This window comes from Macrobrachium nipponense, chromosome 24 (assembly GCF_015104395.2).
Source record: "Macrobrachium nipponense isolate FS-2020 chromosome 24, ASM1510439v2, whole genome shotgun sequence".
In the NCBI taxonomy this organism is placed as follows: domain Eukaryota; kingdom Metazoa; phylum Arthropoda; class Malacostraca; order Decapoda; family Palaemonidae; genus Macrobrachium; species Macrobrachium nipponense.
The window spans coordinates 50,158,850-50,176,138 of record NC_061091.1 but is presented as its reverse complement, the minus strand read 5'-3'; the positions used below and the strand labels follow the sequence as shown (position 1 = coordinate 50,176,138).

The 17,289-nt window shown below is 34.6% G+C and overlaps 1 protein-coding gene across 2 annotated transcripts in view; it reads left to right on the top strand.

The window, feature by feature from the left end:
• Positions 1-16,363, top strand: part of LOC135205616 (uncharacterized) — a 90,812-nt gene extending 74,449 nt beyond the window's left edge. Inside the window, exons 1-4 of one of the 2 annotated variants that reach the window (XR_010312559.1) lie at positions 6,957-7,113; positions 11,913-12,103; positions 12,989-13,192; positions 15,428-16,363. The gene's annotated coding sequence lies outside the window, so the exon portion shown is untranslated. Of the gene's footprint in view, positions 1-6,956; positions 7,114-11,912; positions 12,104-12,988; positions 13,193-15,427 lie in introns of those variants that run through there. The other variant, XM_064236409.1, reaches the window with a different exon arrangement.
• The last annotated feature ends 926 nt before the right edge of the window (positions 16,364-17,289 follow it).

Below are 17,289 nucleotides of genomic sequence, written 5' to 3'. Positions count from 1 at the left end.
TATTTTAAATGGGTAAAAAAAAAAAACCAATACATAAGATATATGTATTTATTATTTATATTGATGGTAAACATACATATATATGTATATATATTATATATATTTATAATTGCATATGCATATATACATACATATAATGCATATCTTTGTATATAGCAATACACACACACACACACACACACACACACACACACATATTATATATATATACATATATATATATATATATATATTTCTATATATATTTATATTGAGATATTTATTATATATATACTATTCATACACACACACACACACACACACATATATATATATATATATGCATATCTATCTGTCTATCTATCTATCTATCTATCTACCTATCTATATCTATATATATATATATATATATATATATATATAATATGTATATATATATATATATGTGTGTGTGTGTGTGTGTGTATATATATATATATATATATATATATATATATATATAGTATATACATTATGTATATAATTCTATATATATGGATATGTATTTATTTATTATTATTATGATCATGTAATTAAATTTCACTGTTGCTGCAGTGATAATTAGTGGTGTTCCCAGGTCACTGCTGCTCAAGGAAGGGCCAATATCTTGGAATTCTAATGCACTATCGCAAGGGAGAGGAGCACCCAGTAGGGGCGGGCTTATGAATTCATTTTGGAAAGGAAATGTCCCATAGTTGGGTGTTACTACGTTGTTTGCAAGCGGTACGAACTGTTGCCTTAGGAAGTGTCAGTGGTTTTAGGGTATAGTTGTAATGTGCTGCAAGGTGGAAGAATGCCTTGTGTACGGTTGTGAACTCCTTGGGACAGGAAATAACCCATAAATGGCAGATGGATCTCTTCTTACGAGGCCATTGGCAATCGCTTCGTTGCTTCTGTAGACTGCCGAAAAAATTATAGTATTCTCACATCACAGCATGAGATGGAAGTTACCAAATGGCAGGGCATTGCACCCTTAAATTGATTCTATATTAAAATAAAACACACACAACTATGACAGCATGATTCATCTTAAGTGCGCTATTCTGGTGCAGATAAGAGATATACCGTAGTTATTAATTAAGAGGATACAGAATTAAAGTTAGTAATGCCTTATCTGCTGTTACACGCTCACTGTACTTAATTGTCCATTTTGATAGAATTTATAATTTCAGCTTAATTGCCTTTTAAAAAAAAAGTCCAGTGATGACTAACATATACCACCTTCCCTTGAACTGCTGAATTTTGGAAGAAGCCCCTGTTCAGAAAACTTCCAGAACACAATACGCAAGAGGCTAACAAGCAGTGAGGAGCGCCCGTTAAGCATCTACATTTTGAATGTACTCTGTCGGTTCCTGGATGCTGATACCTTACCCCTTGTCTCACAGACAGCCACAACTTTGGTCAGTGTTTTGGCTTTCAGTGAGACCAAGGGGTAAGGTATCTATCAACATCCAGGAAAAGAGAGAGTGCATCCAAAATAAAGGTGAGTGGCGGAGTGTGTTTAAGTTCTGTACCTATCTGCTAGTTAAACTTCATTGTATTGTGTTCTGGAAGTTTTCTGAAGGGGTTTCATCCAATTTTCAGCAGTTCAAGGGTAGGTAGTATCTGTCAGTCATCACTGGACTCTTTGTCAAATGGCAATTAATCCGCAATTATGAATTGTCTCAAAATAATGAAATGGCAGGTAAAGGTTCACTAATTTTAATTCTATATTTATAACAAGACACTGTCATTTAACTTCAGTACACTACTTCCCTGTGACCTAACGCCAAATCAATTAATGGCTGTCGCTTGTAGTTTAGAAAGGTTTTCTTATCCAGTGTGTTAGTTAATAACTTGTTGAATGCAGATGTTACTCCTTCATCCGCCATTAAGGAAAGTGGATATATCTAAGCGGGAAGGCGCCACCTTCAGCAAAATCGAATCAAATAAAAAGCAAAATTTACAGTTCCGCTAATCTTTGCGGCATAATTTGTGATAGCAAATAAGCAAGACCATTCTGACGATAACATTGTGAAGTTCATTATCTCTTAACTTAACTACGAATTTGGAGAATACTTTTCTGTAGGTCTCTCCTCTAATCACACTTAATGGAAGCCACAAAAATTAAACATTCAGAATTGTACACATGCGAGGAATTTTCAACAAACTCTATTTGTCGGAGTTCTTACATACTCACACATACGTATATTTGAATAGACATAGACTATATATATATATATTATATATATATATATATATATATATATATATATATATACACATATATGTATGTGTGTTTATTGACTAACATTTCCAATATACTAAGAATTGCATAAATATACACCTATTATATATAAATATTCATATATATATATATATATATAATATATATATATATATATATATACAACCGCACACACAGGCATGTATATATATATATATATATATATATATATATATATATATATGTGTGTGTGTGTGTGTGTGAGATGAGAGGGGTTATAATTAATAATATATTTAATATGCCAATGTGATGTGCTGTGACCTTTTTAGAATGCGCAGACTTCCCATAGAGACAGAGCCGAAGCAATGACCTGAGAAAGCTGATAATTCATTTCTGGGATGGCGTGATATAGTTAAGCGGGTCAACGTTCGTCAGTTCATGGGGTCTTGTTCAAGTGCCTTTGAGAAACTGGCTGCGACCAGTTACATGGGGCGTTGACGAAGTGTGCATTCATATGTACGTGTGCGCTTCTTCCGTTGATAATGGTATCATTAGCCAAGTCTATGGGAAGACTTTCAGAGAGGTCTGTGCGAGAAAGGCAGAATGCTGGGAATAGCTCTGCGAAAGTTTTTGATTATCTGTGTGTGATTTCTGGGCTGGAGATGGGTAAGTGTTATATTACCTTAGCCAAAGGGATGGCTTGTTTATTACCTTGTATAGATGTCATATTCCATTTAAACTATTGACTTTGTCTTTACAAGTGCGTATACTTTATTGTGTGTTCTCCTGTCTTTGTAACAGACGATTCTGGCAAGGGGACTGAGAGTCCTAGGGGGCCGAGGGTCCTGTATGGAAGAGAGATAATTGGTGTGACTAATTACTGATTAAGACACTTTAATGTTGGGGGTTTGGCTAAGTTAGTCTGTGAGACTTGAGTTATTATCTTTCCATTGTTAAATAAAAGTTATATTTTCCATATCCCTGACTCTCATTTGATGACCTGTTAGAATGGAGAGAAAGAAGTGGAGAGAGAGAGAGATTGCGAGTTGAGAGCGAGAGAGGGAACGAAGGCTATGCCAGCGGTCGCTTAGAGAGAGAGAGAGAGAGAGAGAGAGAGAGAGAGAGAGAGAGAGAGAGAGATTGTGTGTGTATCAGTTTGCCTACCGCTTTGGTTTCACGCATACCAAATAAAATACAAGATTCTTATCTCGTAACATATATATATAGATATATATATATATATATATATATATATATATATATATATATATACATATATATATATATATTGTGTGTGTGTGTGTTAACTAACATTTCCATAATACTAAGATTGCATATATATACACCTATTGAATATACACACACACACACACACACACACACACACACACACATATATATATATATATATATATATATATATATATATATATATATATATATATATATTACAAAAGCAATCCACTTTTCTATGACATTGAGTTGGAGCAAACGATAGCTGAGTATTTTCTACGCTAAATCAAACTAGCCTATGACCAGAAACATTATTTCGACGTCTCCGTTAATAGTGTGAGAAAGTCAAGGGCGCAGCCGACGAGAAACGAAACTGTGGATCATCATGAATAATTATACACCTGCCAGATGGCCATCCATAAAATGTTTTGTAGTTCCTTGAAATTGTTATATCTCAGCATGCTTTTTATATAGATTAATGCGTAAAATTCGCTTTAATCAGGAAATGATGTGGCATCATTATGACTTTTATTGTAAAATAGGATGGAAATGATAAATATAATTTTTAAAATCTGACTTGATAGAAGAGTAACAACTCGAACTCTTGTTCATCGACATGTGGCAATGAGAACAGTCATTACTGCTTGATGTAGCTTTGGAACTAACATCATTAAAAAAAAACCTCATAAGTTATTTAATAAGAGCTACAAAACCAACATCACCACCACTAACAGCCGAGTTTTAAAACAAAGACAGTGATTACCACCACCAACAATTCCATAAAAAAAAAAAAGACTCGCCAAATAACATAAGCTAAATATTTTCTTACAAGAAAATAATGTTTGATTTTTTTTGGTGATTTATATTTTATATTATATATAAATTACATTTGTGTGTATCTATTATATATACTATATATATTATATATAATATATATATATATATATACATTGTTATATATATTATACATATATTTAATAAATTACATTTATGTGGTATATATATAAATATATATATATATATATATATAAATATTTATATATATATTATATATTGTGTGTTGTGTTATATATTATTTATTATATATTATATATATATTAATATAATATATTATATTATATATATATATATATATGTATATGTATATATTCATTACTGCACAAATCGGCAACAGCTACAAACTCTGGAAGATCCGTCATAACCTCAACCTCTAGCAAGAAAGAAAGAATAAAAAAAAAGAATAGAAACTCCTTAACAGAAGTAGAAACGCAACAAGAATAGCAGCTTCTGACCCTCTGCGCTGGCCATGAGGATTCCACGTGTGTGAGTGTGTGTGTGTGTGTGTGTGTGAGAGAGAGAGAGAGAGAGAAGAGAGAGAGAGAGAGAGAGAGTGAGTTTTGATACTTCAGTGCTATCTTCAAATGACTGCATATGACGAAATATACGCTGTTAAATCTGTTGAGAGAGAGAGAGAGAGAGAGAGAGAGAGAGAGAGAGAGAGAGAGAGACTTAGGAATGATATTTCATCTTGAAATTTAGGCTGAATAAGTTAACGTGATTGTAATGTTTAGGGATCGAAGTTGAGTATATTTTCTATGATTTCTTAGGAAGTCTGCTTGAACTAATGGAGCAGATGCAGGATATGACATCCAGGGGAAAAAACGTTTGCGGTTATTGCGAATGATTGCTTCATTGCATGAAGAGGAGCAACAGCAACGATAATAATGGGCACAGTTTTCAGTGTCAAAAATGATAATGGTTGCAGGTCCACAATAATATAGCATGTGAAAGTTGACCTTTAATAAATATTAATAGCTTTCGAACCTTGTGCTAGGTTCATCCTCAGTCACCTGACTGAGGAAGAACCAAGCACGAGGTTCGAAAGCTATTAATATTGATTAAAGACCATCAACTCTCAAATGCTATATTATTGTGGACCTGCAACCAACAACGATAATAATCGTATTGCAGATTATAGTCATTATAGTTTTAATGGTTGTAATCAGTAGCAAGGAATGAAATGGCAATTAGGATAATCAGTTACTAATTTATAGGTTTATTTTGAGCCAGCCACTCAAGAGGTATGATAATGAAAGCGGAAAATGTGTTTTCTGTTATGAACAAGTAGCACAAAGGATTTTATATGTAAATTTGTCATAGCTTTGATATAAATACGCGCCTAAAAACCAGTACTAATGTTGAAAATGCAGACATGAACATTGTATAAAAATATAAAAAAAAGTGTTGGTTACTGTTTATCCGATACATTTGTAATATCCTCTTTTCTAACCTTGACTCTTCGAACTTCGGTTTTTCCCAGATCATTTGAAACATCCGCTGTACGAGAATTTTTCCTCTCCTTTCTGTGCGTGCCTACATATACTAGAGATGTATCGGATGCGGATGCAGCTGCAGATGTTTGATGACCATACCCTCGCAGGTGAAAGGCATGCGTCTAATAATCCCATCCAAAACAACTTGCTACGAATCGGAAGGCCTTATAAGACCTCTTGAAGCACTATCTGATACTCCGGATGTGGCTTCGAATCCTGCCATGAACGTTAATCATTTCTCCATCTGCTTCCATTTGGATATATATATAGTATATATATATATATATATATATATAATATATATATATATATGATATATATATATGTGTGTGGTGTGTGTGTGTGTGTGTGTGTGTGTGTGTGTGTGTGTGTGTGTGTGTTCGTTTGCACATCCTTGCGTTGAATAAATATTAATTTGTAATCAGTATCTTATTTAAACTTATGAGCCTCATGCATTAGAAGAAAATGACGAACAACTTTAGTCTTAAGAAACCTCAGACTTACGTTCATGTTAATGCAACTTGCGTAGTGGCAAACCGGCATCGTGCGGTGGTCGTTCAGCAGCTGTGAAGTGGCAGCAGAAAACAGAGTGGGTTTTTACACTAACATGATTCTGGTGTCAATTTGACTTTTTTTTATTTTTTATTTTTTATTAAAGAAGAATAGGTGTATAGTACAATCTTTATTATATCACGTACATTACCTGTAGTTTGAGATTAGAAATGGTAGATTCATCGCTTTGATTATTGTGTATAAGGTTGTGTTTATTGCGGTTGAACTCCCTCTGCTGCTGTAGTGTCTGGGTGGGTGGGAAAGAGCGGTGTAGGAGAGTTACGAGGCAAGGGGAGGTTGCATCTCCCCTGATGGGGGAGGGGTAGTTCAAGATTCGCCAGTTCCGCATCCACTCTTCCGGATCTTGAGACTTCCTCTTTCCATTGAGAATCCTGTTTCACGACAACGTAGACACCGAACATAGAATAAGTATTCCTTCAGTCAGAAATGACAAGGGTAACTTAAGAGAAACTTTCCTCCCATATGTAAACACTACAGGTTCATTTAAATTAAGAGGGCGCGGGAAAGCCCAACCAGAGACGGCTGTGTTTTGTTTTCGCAATCGAAGCGTTCATTCAGCGTTTCTGTTAAACTTCGTTCCTCTAGGGCAAATAGCGGCAGTACTTCAAGGCTTAGTTCCGACTTTCACTTAAGGTCATCGTGACGTCTGTATATATAAATGTGTGTGCGGGAGATTTGTCCGATTGTAGACAAAGGGTTTGCTCCATCTCAGCAATATTACCGAGCTTCTTATCACTTAGACCCGAGAAGGTAAGGTTGCGTTGGAGGAGGAAGACAGTTTTCCGCCTGGCTTCTTATGGTTGGAAAACCGAATTTCATTTCTACGCTGAAGTGGTTATTGTTTGTAGCGGCGAATCATACATACATACATACATACATACATACATACATACATACATACATATATATATATATATATATATATATATATATAGATTACCTAATATATATATATAAATATCTATATATATATATAGTATAATATACTATATATATATATATATATTATATATATGTGTGTGTGTGTTTTGTGTGTTTGTGCGTGTATGTGGAGATAAATATATATTTATTAAATATACTCTATATATGCATATATAATTATAATTTATATATAATATATAATAATATATAATAATTTATTAATATATATATATATATAATATTATAGATATAATTTATTTATAATTAATATATATATATGTAATATATATAATATATACATATATAAATATATATATATATAAATATGTATATGTATAATATTATACATGTATATTTATACGTATATGCACACACACATTATATATGTATATATATATATATATATATATATATATATATATATATATATATATGTATATACTTCTATATGTGCGACTGTAATTTATGTAACGTGTATAATAATAAAACAGTATAAATTACATATATACTTCTATATGAGAGACCGTCATTTATGTAACTTATATTATTATAATAATGAAGCAGTATCACACACATACTGTATGTTTGCCGTTTTAAATAAGTGTTATCATCGTGCCACTGCTAATACTACTATCTCCATTAATCAGTGTATTTTAAATCCATCAGGAATTAGAAGCCCACATTATTGCCAGATATGTTATTGATTCTACGAATGACAGAGCAGATGAATCGCGTTTGTAATTGCTCAGTTATATGTGAAAATGGAGAGAGAGAGAGAGAGAGAGAGAGAGAGAGAGAGAGAGAGAGAGAGAGAGAGAGAGAGAGAGAGTGAATAAAACTTCTATATCTCAAACTTCCCGCTTCTGTTCAAGCTAAAAATGTTCAACGATTTCAAATATAATTTTTTTTTCTATTCTCACTCTCGTTCTCGTTCACAACATTCTTGGTCTCTACAGTTTTAAAAGATAAAGCGTTAGACTTTTTTTTAATCGCTTTACATTTTTTTTGTGGAACTTTGCGACCAGTGAGGGAGACATTTTTTAAAATTTTATTTTAAATTTTTGGTAGGTGAGAACTGGTTTTGCTGAATAAGAAATTGGAAAGTTAGTATGCGAAAATTGTATTTTCCTTAATGGCCAACATTTTAAGGTAACTTCTCTGTAATTATAGGTTTTAACTTATGAGGAATCGTGTATTGTGGATGTGTATGACTTGTTATAGTATCTCTCTCTCTCTCTCTCTCTCTCTCTCGATCGTGCCTTTAAAGAGAAAAGAAGGAATCGCTTCCAAGACTGCAAGATGAATAACTTAAAACTCCCACGTTCGCAGCAAGAAACGTTCTCGTGCACCTTTGCACAGGGCCCTGACTTAACTCACTTCCCACCATGACGCCACGTTACCCAAGGTCACACTAACTGATGCTTTGAAGAAATTCATGATCAAATATATTTGATAGAAGTGATGAATATTACAACCGGCGAATATGTTCTTCCGCCAACACGATAATTTGAGTCTCGTTGGTCACGACTACAGGCTGAGAGAGAGAGAGAGAGAGAGAGAGAGAGAGAGAGAGAGAGAGAGAGAGAGAGAGAGTTTCACGTAAACGAGTCCAAGTAATTCCTAGTATTCGCCTTGATTGTTGTGCTTAAATTTCATTTTTTCCATGTCTTGGTGGCCTAATATACTTCAAATATCAGATAACCGTGCTAGGTCGGAAGTTTTGTAAATTAGTGTTATTGTATCCAGATTATTATACCACACTACAGTTTGTTTTTTTAATAGTCTCATATGAGACATAATGAAACGTAATTGCAATAGAGAGAGAAACTGGAGGTCGGATTCTCGGGAATTAATTATTTATGCAAGGTCGCAGTTGATGCTTCGGGTTTCTCTTTCCCTTGAATGTTTGACATTTTCTCATTTTTTCCTGCTTTTAGACACGAGATCTAGTTTTTTTTTTCAGTTCCAAGCTTTTTATTTCTTTTGTTTTAGATGTCAGATTTACTGCTTTATTTCAAAAGTGACTAACATTGATTTAGGCGTCTTATTCTGTCTTGTATGTGTGATCGTTTCTTATCGTGGCGTTGAAGTTCCCATGTGAAAGGCGTTTTCTTTTATGTATTTAATCTTTTTCATTCCGATTAGGGGAGGTGCGGGGCTCACTAGAAGAAAGGGTAGCTGCCCTTAAACACCAAAATAATGTTATTATATAAGCACCTTATTATTGCTGAATGTAGCTATGTAGGGCGTCGGCTGGCAACCTCACTCATCTTGTATGTATAATAAGGTTAGAAACGGGAGGGTAACGTTGTATGAACGTTGTTTTCTGAGGGTAAAAACAGATTGTTGAATATATATATATATATATATATATATATATATATATATATATATATATATATATATATATATATATATATATATATATATATATATATATATATATATTACATATATATATATATATATATATATATATATATATTATATATATATATATATATATATATATATATATATATATATATATATATATATACATGTATGTATATATACATTAGTTTTTTAGTTTACCTTCACAATTACACTCTCACACACTTACATCATCACCTAAGGTGATGGCTCTAGAATGCATTAAGCTTCCGGTTCTCGGCAAATTTTCCAGAATATGGTTGCTAGCTCCAAGCCGTTCACTCCTTGCTGTGACTCACAACAATTGAGTAGATGTCAGTTATATAATTCATTATGTAGGTCAACAGACACCATGGCTTTTTCAGAAGGACCTTCATCATTAAGCTCCCCAGGGGAATCGATCTCGTGTCCCTCGGTGAGGCGAAGTTACTAATTACTGAGCTATAAAAATGTGGATATACGTATAATATATATATACACATATATTATTCTATTAATATCGAAAAATTATACCTTGGGAATAATTATATATAATTAGATGCACTTTCCCTTACCATGATTAGAACCCAAGGCAACAATTGACCCAGTTCAGCCCGACCATAACAAATAAACTAAACCGATAACCGTGGCATTGTTTCGGCCATCAAGAACCCGTGCTGTTGGGGTTGATACAGTGATGACAGTTGACTTATTGCACTCAGCCATCAAGAATTCGAAATTATTCGGTTATGAGCGTCCAGTATTTGAAAGCGTTAAAATATCAAGATCAATATAAGTGAAAAATGATTGTACACGCACTCAAAATTATATCAGCATACCGCCTGTGTCTTTTTATTACAGTAACACTTGTACGTTCATATCCATTGTGTTACAGTAAATGGCCAATTTGCATAGGAACATTTGATCCCCGAGGGCTAATACTAAACAGCGAAACAGTGATTCATCTGCACTGTTTTGTCGTGTTTAAATACCAGCCCCTTGGGGATCAAATGTAGACAGGTGCATTTAATTTTCCCAGGGGCTAGTAATAAACACGGCTAAACATTGTAGATGATTCACTTTTCGCCGTATATAGTATTTCCAAAATGACTAGAGCTCTCTGGCGGAGCTGTTTGGGTCCTACCACGTGTGTTTAATCTTCGCATATCTGCCAAATTTATAACAGCAACAGAGAGATAAAACCATTTCTCCCATTACAGATATCAAATATCATCTTTTCCGTTGCTCATAATTCTAAATCAATTACATAGGTTCACGAGTGATCGTTTTTTATGCAATAACAAGAAACGGAGTCAGATTTTCTATCATCATGGCATCTCATTTTGGTGCTGTTGCCTGCCACTATTTCAAATAGTTCCACGTGCGTTTAAATTCACGGATAAGCTGCTTAGGTTCTCTCCAGGGGGCACTTTCGGTGGTCACTGTACATGTCTAGAGGCAGTTCTCCTTTCTACAAATATCTTGATTTCTTAATATCGTAGGTATAGAATAAATTAGTGAACAAGGAAATAAGAAATAAAGCATAAGAGAGTAAGTTTGACGAGTGAGAAAATAAACAATCGTATACAGACAGATCGTCTCTCTCTCTCTCTCTCTCTCTCTGACAAAATGGTAGATAGGAAACAATGACTGAATATTGCTTGAATACGATATGGCAAAGTTTTGGCCTGACTGAAGTCCGATTTACAAGTCATTCCTGATAATCACAGCCATGGATAGACATCAACTTCACAGCCGAGAAAAGGCAAGCGAATACAAAATAAATAGGTATTTTCTAGAGGAAAAGGCGATTGAAGGACCTATGTTATCCCATAAAAAAGCTCTCCCTCGGACAGCTGTAAGATTTAGAAGAGAGAGAGAGAGAGAGAGAGAGAGAGAGAGAGAGAGAGAGAGAGAGAGAGAGAGAGAGAGCAGGGCCGAATAGGAAGGAGATTAAAGTACCTGGGAATGAAAAGTCCCTTTAATCTTATAATTATAGCCTCGGGGTTTGTCTCAAAGACATTCAAAGGTCTGTCACACACGGGTCAGTTGCTGTTTTTGTGAAGTTGGCGGCAACGGGGCAAAATCTTTAAAGCCAAGCCAGAGGGCTCTTGTCGCCGTGGCAAGACTATAGTAGTAGCCCTCGAGGATCAAATATTCCTAAGCGAATTGGTCATTTCAAATATTCCCTTGGGATTTCGATTTCACATATTTACTGTAACACCTTGCACTGACAGATGCAGACCTCCAGTCTCGTGTTGGCGACGGTTCTCGCGTTGGGGCTGTTGGTGGGGGAGGTGTCGCCCCAGGGCTTCCAGATCGACAGCAATACCCTCCTTACCCTAGGCGCCGTCGCTGTCGCCAGCGGTCTGGCCTACCACGTCGGTCGCCAGCACGGTGTTAACGAGCATGGTGGCGGTGGAACGAGGTGAGTGAGTTTACTTTGGAAGTTCATAAATTTCTGGCATATCATTTGAGAATTCTGATGACGTTAGATTTAAAGTTATGTTTATGTTTATTAATTCATATCGAAGTTTTGACATTGCTTGTATAATTGACATTTCAAGTATTTTTTCTTTCAATATCGTGAATTGCTGCAGATATACTCGTTTTTTATTAACTTGTTCAGTTGGGGAAAATTTCCTTGCATTTTTTATATTTCAATGAATCTGATAATTTCGACTTTTTGGCGACTTATTCTTTATGTTATGTTCATTTGTTACATTTGTACTTTGACAAGTTCGTTTTGAAACTCAGAAATTTTCCAATATTCTCCTCTATTTTAGTAAGTTTAATTTGATATTTATTGCAGTATAATTTACATTTATTTAATTCAGTATATTTCACTTTTAGCAGATATAGCAGTAACAAATTTAAATTCTCTCGCAAACTTTTTAACACTATATCTATATATATATATATATATATATATATATATATATATATATATATATCTATATCTATATATATATATATATATATATATATATATAATATATATATATATATATATATATAGATATTAAATGTAGATATTGGCGTAATAATTTTAAATTCTCTTTGGACATTTTTTTATACATACAAACAAATGCATATATATATATATATATATATATATATATGATATATATAATATATATATATATATATATATATTAATGATCACCTGACTGTTTTCGTTTTGATTATTGGCCTGCATTTCGGTTCGGGCATTTGGTTCTACGTCTATCGTATCCATCTTTGTTGCCTGGCTCCGCCCAGTGCTTCGTTGTCAACTACATTTGCCACCAAATAAAGTTAACTCTTTCGACAGGGGTGGCTTCCCCTTCTGGGGACGACGCCGCCGTCAGGCAGGACAGGACCCATTGAACGAGCTCGACCCCTTGGTGACTGACCTTTTCCATATGGCCCTTGAAAAGGATAGCAAAAAGTGCACCCTTCGGCTAGCCTGCGCCATCGGCAAGAGACCCACCACCGTCCTTACAGGCAACGCAAAACAATTTGAAAGCGTCCTCAGGTAAGCTATGGTCATTTCCTTATCACAGGATTAGTGTCTTATTTTCATACTCAACCGTGATTGTGTCTAGTATGGTGGTTATCTTTGTTATTTTTGGTCTGTTTTGGTTTTTGTTTTCCAACGGTTCCATGTATATTGATTTATTGTTGATGTTTCATTAAAGGGAATTAATGCTGGTAGAGAACCTGGGATTGTGGACAATTAAGCAGCTTTAGTACTATAAACTTGCCCAGAGAAAATTATAATTTGGTGTGCTCTTTTACAGATAAGTAAAGCCATTTACTTTCTTTGGATCATTTTACTTTGGTCTTTCATATTATCTGCTTTTGTCATGTCCCTACAAGAGTTCAAGTTTTGGCCTATAGCTGTGCCCCAATTTTTAGCTTTGTACTTCACTTACATAGTATCTTTCCTTCTTCCCTTTTGCTGTCCAGCCACTGTTACTTTTTGAGAGCAGCTGTGTAGTTCCCTCTCAGTTTCACCATTAGATTAATGTACTTTGTTTCATTTATTTTCTGGATCTCTGTATCTTGCTTTCCAACTACTCCAACCCCCTCTTTTTAAATGACCTAAGTGTTCAATGGCTGAAAGTGGCCCGGTGCTTGGTTTTACAACCTGAATTTTATGATTAGTTCATTTCTTCGTACAGGAGATTAGACAAAGGAAACTACTTTTTGAACCCTAAGGTTTTTAGTGATGGACGATTAACAAGCTTTCAAGTCAGGTCAAATCTACTTCACTTCTGGTATACAGTTTGACATGGAATCACTCTTGGAATATTGCTTGATATGTAATAGGAATTTCGATTCTAAAGTTCAGTCGCATTTTTTTTTTTTTTTTTTTAGAGTTTTTAAATACCTACTGATTCCTTAAATCTACTGCTTGACTTACAGAGTACTGAGGGGCTATAAACTGTTGTTAAATCTAAGGAACAGCAAGATTCATTAGTTACTGGTCAACTGTAAACATTATTCATTTGTAACATAATTCTCAGTCAGCAATTATTCCGTGTTTCATGGAATGTTCTAGCTGTCTGGCCAATTTACAACTACGGACGTGTATCATCTCTTGGGAAACTTGACTTATCTCATGATAAGTTGTTAATTTTATACGCTATAAAACTAGATGGCATGAGAAGCCGGTGATATAATGAATTTTACCTGCACTTAGGCTTGCAAGGCTCCGGAATAATTATTTACTTGTTCATCGTAGTATTGTACAGGAAATACACACTGCTTACTATACTCTGTTTTTTTCCATCTGTCCATCCGCCTGTGGTGGTCGCGCATGGTAACACTGCGTCCCGGGATTTAAATAGTTACGCTATGTGTAAGTTCTAGGTAAATAAAAAGATATCTGGGTGTACATTTGCAACTGAAAAGTGTTTTAATAATTTACTGTATGCGAATTACACTGTTAATATACGAAATAGGATATTATTTAAAGCCCGGGACGCAGTGTTCCCATGCGAAAACACCATAGGCAGATGGACAGATGGAAAAAAACAGAGTATAGGTTTTACTTGGTTGTTTAACATTTATTAGAAAGGTACCTATTTGGCTGCAGAAAATTTTAATGTAATTACTATCAAGAAATTAAGCTGCTTAGAGAAAATTTTCACCATGTTTGGCAGTAAATATTATTGTGTTGGTAAGAATGGCTAGTCTTTTGAAGTTTGAGCTATCTGGGAACTGAATGTTTTATGAGCTTGACCGGACATGTTACTCGCTTGGTACAACTCTTCTATCTCATAAAGTTTGAACTGCCTGCTGAAGTTTTACGCTGCTTGACTACACTTGTTACCAAGTTCATGAATCTACCATGCACTATGATATCCAAACTGACTAACTGCGAAGAATGGGATGCCCAAATGACTGGAAATTATATCGATTTGGTTTAGCTGGTGTAGCTCAAAAGTTTGAATTACTTTAAAGTTGAGTTTTCCACTTCTTGACATTGGAAATGTTATGCATTAAACTGATCTGTTAGCAACGTTCACCAAACACTTTAGCTGAACTGTGAAAAACTGTTGTGTACATAAATATTTTCAAGAGACAATTTAGATGTGCAAAGGATATATTTACCTTGGACAACATGACGCCTATGAATACCATAACCGCTAACCCGCTACCTCAGTTTTAGTCTCTTCAAAAAGATTGGCGGCCACTGATTATTATTAGCCTTTCTAGATTATACTCATGATGTTTTATTTTTATCCACTGTTGAACCCACCAGCAATTCAAAGCGGTCTGAAAGCGATCCTAAGGAATCAAGAAGTGGAATAGACGCTTACCAGGTGGCTCTCAACTTGGGCAGAGATGGCGGGAACTGCGAGCAGCTGTTTCCAGATTGCTCCAATTCTTCAGGACAGCTGATGGATGCCTTCCAGAGCACGGTGTCTGTAAAGAACTGAATGATATTGTCTTGAGAGAAACATCGTTTGATTGTTGTGTTAGGAAAGAAGAGGCTTTATGTCGGTAGTGGTAATCAGTAACTTTCTGCCAAAAATAAAGCTTCCGTTGCTGAGGTCGTATGGTTGTATCATATTAAACTGAAGAGTTTTAAAGATGACAGATTCAGATGGGAGAAAAACTTTGTCTTAGTCTCGACATCATTTTCATGATTTTATTACTGATGAATGCCATAATTTGTAATGGCATCGTCACATGTAATGATCAGAACATCGTCTGTCACCAAGGACATGAAACATGTTTTTTCTGTCATGTCTCAGGCTTAAAGAAGTATTATGATCTTTTTCAAGAGACCGGGGCTTTGCCGTATCGTTTAGGTCTAAGATACAGTTCATCCTGAAAGTCATTAAATGTATTAAATTTTATATATGGTCCTATAAACTTCTTTGTATAGATTACTTCGAAAACGTCCGTCTCATTTGTGAATTAATGTTATTTATGATAATTGTAAATATTTATATACATGAACAACTTATCGAAGAATGTGTAGTCTTTATTTTTACCTGGAGCGAGAATTTCCAACTAATATGGAGGCACTCACTCACACATAAATGTATACATGATTGGGTTTTGTTGTTTCCAGCGCTATCAAGGTCTATAGAATATCTCGATAGACCTTGAGCGGTATGACACCCATAACTTTATTTAAAGCACTTTTATGAAAATTTATGTAAGGTTAAGTATTCCACATTTCATTCTTGCACAGATGATTATATATATATATATATATATATATATATATATATGCATATATATATATATATATATATATATATATATATGTGTGTGTGTGTGTGTGTGTGTATGTGTGTGTCTATATACATCACATATTTATAAATAAATTGTGTATAAAGGTTAATCAATTTGTTATTGCCTGCTATTGAAGATGTGTTAAATAGTACTATCTGGACATCGCTACCCAAGCAAGCACCAAGGCAACAGTGCATCTTGTGGATGGTTATAAACTCATATGTAAGAAGAGATACCTGCTAAAGTAGCAGATGAGCTTCTTCCCTTGAGGCCTATAGCAACCATACTCTACATCTGTAGGGTGCTGGAAATACCAATTGCCAAGATGCATTGGGTTTTCATCTTCATGGTTTATACTCTTGTCAAAGGTCAGGGAAGACCAAAATGTTAAACCTTTTGGTCTTGAATATACTTGGATATAATGCGAAATAGAAATGCACGATTTATCTGTTCCTTCAAATGGAGACAGCTAAACTTTCTGGCACTTAGTGACACAAAAAAAAAGGGAAGAGTGTTCAGGTTTGGAAATGACAAGAGTAGTTGTGCTTGAAGTAACTATAATATGCTGGATAAGGAAAAGGAAGGAGCAACACTCACAACACCAGGAATATTTTTGGAAAAAGTGAAATAATAAAGGGGTATTGTTCAAGGATTATGTAGGTAAAGTCGTTAGGCTGGAGAAACAGTTGTGTTCCGTGGGTGGGTAATGCCGTCAGTGCACCTCTTGCGGTGTACTGTAGGCATTACTTATGATTCTTTGCACCGTCAAGTGTACAAGAGGATATATATAAAATAATCAAGAAGAAAGATAGGTGACGAAGGAAAGTAATGGAAATGAAAGCTTAGAGATGATGCGACAGTTAGTTGATTAGCGAA